This window comes from Bubalus kerabau, chromosome 22, assembly GCF_029407905.1.
Source record: "Bubalus kerabau isolate K-KA32 ecotype Philippines breed swamp buffalo chromosome 22, PCC_UOA_SB_1v2, whole genome shotgun sequence".
Lineage (NCBI taxonomy): Eukaryota > Metazoa > Chordata > Mammalia > Artiodactyla > Bovidae > Bubalus > Bubalus kerabau.
The window spans coordinates 18554849-18562013 of record NC_073645.1 but is presented as its reverse complement, the minus strand read 5'-3'; positions in this window follow the sequence as shown (position 1 = coordinate 18562013).

Sequence of the window (7165 nt, the reverse complement as noted above, 5' to 3'; positions counted from 1 at the left end):
AGGCATGGTCCGAGCCAGTTACCTGTCTCAGGAGTGGCACTGGACAGAAACCAGCTCAGTTATCCCCACAGTGTGCAGTGGTCCAGCAGGCCATGGGAGCAGCTGTAGGGGCCTCTGCTTCAGGAGCCACTATTGAGGAACCACATCCTGGCGGGGGAGTGTAATTGTAGCAATTGTGGCAAATGCTAAAGAGTTTTCTGGCAGAACCCACGGACAGTGAGACACACAGTCTTGCTGTTCCTGGATGTTACTGGGAGATGGTGGAGTGCACTATGACAGTTCAGGTGTTCACAGCTCACTTGATTTTAAGCAGAATTTTCCAGGCAGTCGAAGAATGACTTTCTCTACAGAGACAAGGAATCTGCCAGTAGCCCTTCAGCATGAGCGGTTGTAGCAAAATATTTGATGTTTCCTTCTGTGAGGGAAGAGGATGCGAATGCAGAAATACCTTGGGACCTGGATACCTTTAACTCTACGATAAGGAACATCATATGCATTGTAGTAAAACACGGAGAGAGGGGGGAAATCCTCAATATTCAGACCGAGAACAGTTGATTCTGTTCCTGCAACAACAACAAAAGACCCAGCCTCTGGGAGATGGAACAAATAACATCATACAAAGTGGAAGAGGCTAAACCACAATTAAAAGTACTGTTGGCGACTGGGTCAGGGTCACAACTGTGAGCTCTTGGGCCTGAGTGTAGAGTCCAGGCATGTCCCTGCAGGATGCTGACTCAGGATCAAAGCCCTGACCACTTCCCTGGAGGAAGTGGACGCAGGTGATAACCTGGAGTCAGAGGATGGAGAGGATGTTGCCCACCTGGAAGGATCCAGGTTGACACAGCAGGATGCTCCAAAGTCACATGTATATTCAGACATTCAAAATAGTAGGAATAATTCATCCTACACCCACACGGCTGAAAAAGAGAAGAAAATGCCCACCTGACAGATCATCACGAAGCTGTCCAGACTGAAATATCCTGAATCAAATGGGCTGTTCAACATCCAAAGGAGGGAGGAAATGAAGTGACTGAGTCGTGTCAACAGAAACAAGAAGAGCATCTCAGACTGACCTGCTGTAGAAGATGGTCCTTAGTAGCAACAAGTGGGAAGTTTTGAAGGAGATGACCTGGTAAAGGGTGAGAATGATGAGCTAAGGGCCTACAGAAGGGCTTCCCTGGTGGCTCAGTGGTAAAGAATCCACCTGCCAATGCAGGAGACACTAGTTTGATCCCTGATCCAGGAAGATCCCACGTGCAGAGGAGCAACTAAGCCTGTGCACCGCAATTGAGCCTGTTCTCTGGAGCCCAGGAGCAACAACTACTGAGGCCCCATGCCCTAGAGCCTGTGCTCCATAACAAGAGAAGCCTGAGCACTGCAACTAGAGAGTGGCCCCTGCTCGCCACAACTAAAGAAAAGCCTGTTCAGCAACAAAAATAAATAAATAATTTTTTTTAAAGACCTACAGAAAACAAAGGTCTCAAAAAAAAAAAAAAACTGGCAGGAACCATTTCTTCTTCACACAGAACTGTCTGTGGAACCAAAACCTCATGAGAGTTTGAGAGGGAACTGAATGAAATGTCATATCTACAGAGAAGAGATTAAAGACCCGAGACAAAGAAAAGCCCTGTGATGAAACTTGAACTTCTAGAAGTGGTTCCTCAGACGTCTGTTGAGCCCTAAGGAGATTTGGAAAGGACTACTTGCTCCCCAACCCCCGTGCAAGGGTGCTGCCTCCTTCTCCTCAGACCCCCGCCTCGCCATGTGCCAGGCTGAGCTCTCCCTGCAGCTCCATTCCCCAACCCATGTTTCCTGGGAGTCTAGCAGGGAGCTCCCGGCAAGAAGATGTTCATGTCCAGTCCAGGAAGCCTGCATATATCCCTGTGAATTGGACCCCGTCAAGGGGGTTTTGTCCACCTTTTTGTCCATCGAGTCCTGGCGTTTTTCCCTGGACAACTCCATTCTGAAATTCGAAGTGTTTTACCTGTGGCTTCCATCACGACACTTGTCGTAAAAATCCTAATGTACCAGTAAGACGCCTATGTCGCTGAGTTTCCTATCTTCCCCAAACTATTGTGGAACTATGTGTGTATTTATTTTTAAAATACATAACTCATTTTTGGCAAGTGGTTTTGCTTTCTTTCATCTTGATATTAATGTTTCAGGATTGATTCAATATAAGATATTATTGCATTATACATTACATTACTTCATACATCTAGAGACAACAAGCAGTAGATATTTCTTGGTTTAAACACTACAGTTTAATCCACAAAGACATTTGAAATTTTAAAATAATGCTCTTCTCTGTTAATGTTTCTATCCACCAGTGTTACAAGAAAGAGCTAAAAATTACTTTGTGGTCTCAATGGATTACTGTTGAATCTTTAAATGGCTAGTGTGTGGTGATCAGGTAGGGAGGGCAACAGGGCTCCCTGTGGAGTGGGAGTCCAACACGGCAGGACCCATCTGTGTCCAGTGCCCTCTAGCTGTGTGGCACTCTGGAAGATGCTGCACTGATTATAGATGTTCAGTGAAGAGGGAGGTAGCCTCAGGTGGTCACTCCTGGCCTCTGCCCTAATCCTGGTGAGTCCTGGTGGCCACTGGGACCCTCAGGCTCTTCAGGGGAAAGATGGACTTATCCCAGTATAACTCCCTCTTCAAAACAGTGTCTTTAGACTTCACTTACAGCTTTCTAGATGACTCTAGTGGTAAAGAACCTGCCTGCTCATGCAGGAGACAAAAGGCATGGGTTTGATCCCTGGGTTGGGAAGATCCCCTGGAGGAGCACATGGCAACCCACTCCAGTAGTCCAGCCTAGAGAATCCCATGGACAGAGGAGCTTGGCAGGCTACGGTCTATAGGGTTGCACAGAGTCAAACACGACTAAAGCAACTTACTGCATGTGCACACACACACGCATGTACTCTCTCTGACACACATGCACACACACAGTCTCACACACACACACTCTCACAACAATGTCCTGATGTCCTCAGTGGGATATTGCCCCAAAGCTGGTCTGGGGGGCCTTGGTGCTGGTGGACAAGGTGTGAAGGCAGCTCTGCCCAGCAGTGGGGCTGACGCAGGCTCAGCTGTATCCCCAGGGCTGGCATGTGGAAGGGTGTGGAAGCAGAGAGCACAACCGTAGGCTCAAGTGTTTAGGCAGAGTGTCTTGAGTCTCATGCTCAGGCTAGTCCCGCACTACAAACAACAGAGCAGGCTGCACTGATCCTCAGTCTGGTCCAGAACTGCAGACGCTCAGGGCAGAGCAGCTGTCGGTGTCTTCAGGGGAGCTGTGTCACAGATCCTTGGTGTCAGCCAGGTCATGGGGCTGGAGAATCACACACTATCCGACCACCACCGAGTCTCAAGTTCCCATCGGTACCTGAGTCCAACACTGAAAACTGCCTACGTGATCCTGGGCAGCTTCCAACATGAGTAAAGCCTTTGAATAGGGGTCAGCCTGCTGCCCAAACTTGTTCCCATGAGTAATGGGAACAACAGCGGTGGTGCTGTTGAGCAAGAGGGGCCCTTTTATGTCCTTTCAGTGATGCGATGGGAGAACTGCACCCTTTTGCAAAGGTGGACCAGCTAATCTATCTCACCTTCATGTGGATAACAATGATTCAGGCTGGGCAGTTTTTTCATAAGAAAACAATTTCAGAATGCATTTAGAGAGACACCCAGTCAAAGAGATCCTAGAAGGGAGTGCTTGAGAAGATGGAACTCTTCATCTAAGGACAGGCCCCAGTATGCCCAGAGTATCAAACTTCACACAAATGACACGGGACCAAATAGAAAAATCAAAAAAGTCACGTAGGTCAGAGAAATTGATTTGATAATCAAAACTAACCCCATGAAGTTAGTTTTGAGTTCAGATGGCTTCTTCATGAATTCTATCAAGTTGAAGGAAGAAAATTTCCTGATGTCTTATGGAAACCAATCATTATCCTGGCACCAAAGCCAGCAGACATCACTCAGAAACATAATCACATACCAGTCACTGCCGTGCTCATGTTGTCTTAAAATATATTCATTCAGCAACAAGCATAATGACCGAGTGGCGTTTATCAACAGGAATGCAAGTTCACCTTAAAAAATACAAAATTAAAGTTCACTTTTGTTAACTAAATAAAAAAGACAAAACAAAAAATTCATCTCAATAGGTTTGGGGAAATTTGAAAGAAAATAATTTCCCTTTCATTATGGAAAAACCCTGCGGAAAAACTGGAATAGAGGGAAAGTTCCTCTGTTGATAAAGTACCTCAATAGAGTCTGAGTTAGCACTATCTCTGTTGGTGAAACATGAAAACATTTCACCACTCTATGAACAACAAAGCAAGCTCTCATTGCTTCTATTCAACATTAAGTAGTGGTCTTAGTGAGTGAGATATGGAAGGGGAAAAAAAAATAGAGAAAACAGACAAGAAAACTGAAAATGAAGAGATAAAATTTTCCATGTTCACCAAAGGGATGAATTTATATGTAGAAAATCTGAAATTTTTTGTAAAAACTACTTATGTTAAAATACATCTGGGATTTGTTTTAATCAGGTATGGTAATACACACAGACAGGCTTCCTTTCTTCGTGAAGGAAGAAATCGTTGCTCATAGCTGAAACAAGGCAAGGGAAAGCATGGGCAGAAGCCTTTATTCTGGTTTTCATGGGAAGAAATGGGTGAGGCAGAATAGGTAGGATTAGGAAGTTTAAGATTAACTGTTTGAATAATTTCAGCAGGCTCCAGGGTATAGGTATAGTGCCCCTGGTCACCTGGTACCTGACCCTGAGATAATCAGGGCAGAGGAACACTGCCGCTGGTCACCTGGTACCTGACCCTGAGATAATCAGGGCATAGGGACATTGCCCCTGGTCACCTGGTACCTGACCCTGAGATAAATCAGGGCAGAGGAACACGGCGTCCTGGTGAGTAAGAGCCTGATGCAGGGCAGGCAGCACTCAGGTATCATTCTTCTCCATAGCAGAAATTACGGGAACTGCTGCTGTGAAACTGGCAGATTATGTTATTTCACGTATACAAATTGCAGGGAAGGGAAAAATTGTAGTTACAGAAATCAGAAAAGTATTTTCTTAGGACAATTATGGACCTTGATTGACTGGATCAGGCATAATGGGACTTATGGGGTAATGATAATGTTCTGTATTTTGATCAGATGGTTAATACATAGGTGTTAGCACTGATCAAAACTCAGCACATTGTACAGTTTTAATATATGTACAATTGCCTGTTGCTAAATTTCACCTCAGTAAAAAAAAGAAATTATGTTTCTATATTTTTAAGCATAATTGACATACAACATATTAGTTTCCTGTGTACAATATAATGATTTGATATTTGTATATATTGCAGAATGCTCACCACAGTAAGTCTAGCTGACATCCATCTTTATATATAGTTACAGAATTTCTTTCCTCATGATGAAAACTTTTAAGACTTACTCTCAGCAGCTTTCAGATACGCAGTACAGAATTACTACTAAGTATAGTCAACATGCTGTACAATAACTACATCTCCATGACTTCTTTCTTTTTTAACTTGAAGTTTATACCATTTGACTCCTCACATTTTGCTCTCTGTAAACCCCCACCTCTGATAACCACCAGTCTGTTCTCTATATCTAGGATCTTAGTTTTTTGGGGGTTGTTGGGTTTTTTTTTAATTCCACATGTAAATGACATTATATAGAATTTGTCTTTCTCTGACTTATTTCACTTAGCATCATACCCTCAAGTTTCATCCGTGTTGTTGCTAATGCCAAGATTTCAGTCTTTATTATGGCCAAATAGTAATCCATTGCATGCATAGACTACATTTTCTTTATCCAATCATCCTTCAATGGACACTCAGGTTTTTCCTGTATCTTGGCCATTATAATTTATGCTGCAGCAAACATAGTCATGCATCTGTTTTTGCAAGTTAGTGAATTCATTTTCTGAAGATAAATATCCAGAAGTATAATTGCTGGATTGTGAGGTAGTTCTGGTTTTAAATTTTTGAGGAGCCTCCAAACTGTTTTCCTTAATGGCTGCACCAATTTACATCCCCACCAGTGATGCACCAGGGCTCCCTTCTCTCCACGTCCTCATCAGTGCCTGCTGCTGTTGACTTTCTGATCGTAGCCATTCTAACAGGTGTGTGAAGTGATACCTCACGGTTTTGATTTGTATTTCCCTGATGATTAGTGATAGAGAACATCTTTCCATGTGTCTGTTGGTCATCTGTATGTCTTCTTTGGCAAAATGTTTCTTCAGATCCTCTGCCCACTTTTAATTGCATTGTTTGGGTTTTTTGCTATCGAGTTGTATGATAGCAACATATATATTTGCTATTTGTATATTAAATTAAATATTAATATATATAATATTTATATAATATAACTTAAATATTTGTATATTTTTAATATTAACCACTAGAAAAGGCAGAGGAACCAGAGATCAAATTGCCAACATCTGCTGGATCATCGAAAAAGCAAGAGAGTTCCAGAAAAACATCTATTTCTGCTTTATTGACTATGCCAAAGCCTTTGACTGTGTGGATCACAAGAACCTGTGGAAAATTCTGAAAGAGATGGGAATACCAGACCACCTGACCTGCCTCTTGAGAAATCTGTATGCAGGTCAGGAAGCAATAGTTAGAACTGGACATGGAAAAACAGACTGGTTTCAAATAGGAAAAGGAGTACGTCAAGGCTGTATATTGTTACCCTGCTTATTTAACTTATATGCAGAGTACATCATGAGAAATGCTGGACTGGAAGAAGCACATGCTGCAATCAAGATTGCCGGGAGAAATATCAATAACCTCAGCTATGCAGATGACACCACCCTTATGGCAGAAAGTGAAGAGGAACTAAAAAGCCTCTTGATGAAAGTGAAAGAGGAGAGTGAAAAAGTTGACTTAAAGCTCAACATTCAGAAAATGAAGATCATGGCATCCGGTCCCATCACTTCATGGGAAATAGATGGGGAAACAGTGAAAACAGTGTCAGACTTTATTTTTGGGGGCTCCAAAATCACTGCAGATGGTGACTGCAGCCATGAAATTAAAAGACGCCTACTCCTTGGAAGGAAAGTTATGACCAACCTAGATAGCATATTCAAAAGCAGAGACATTACTTTGCCAACAAAGGTCCGTCTAGTCAA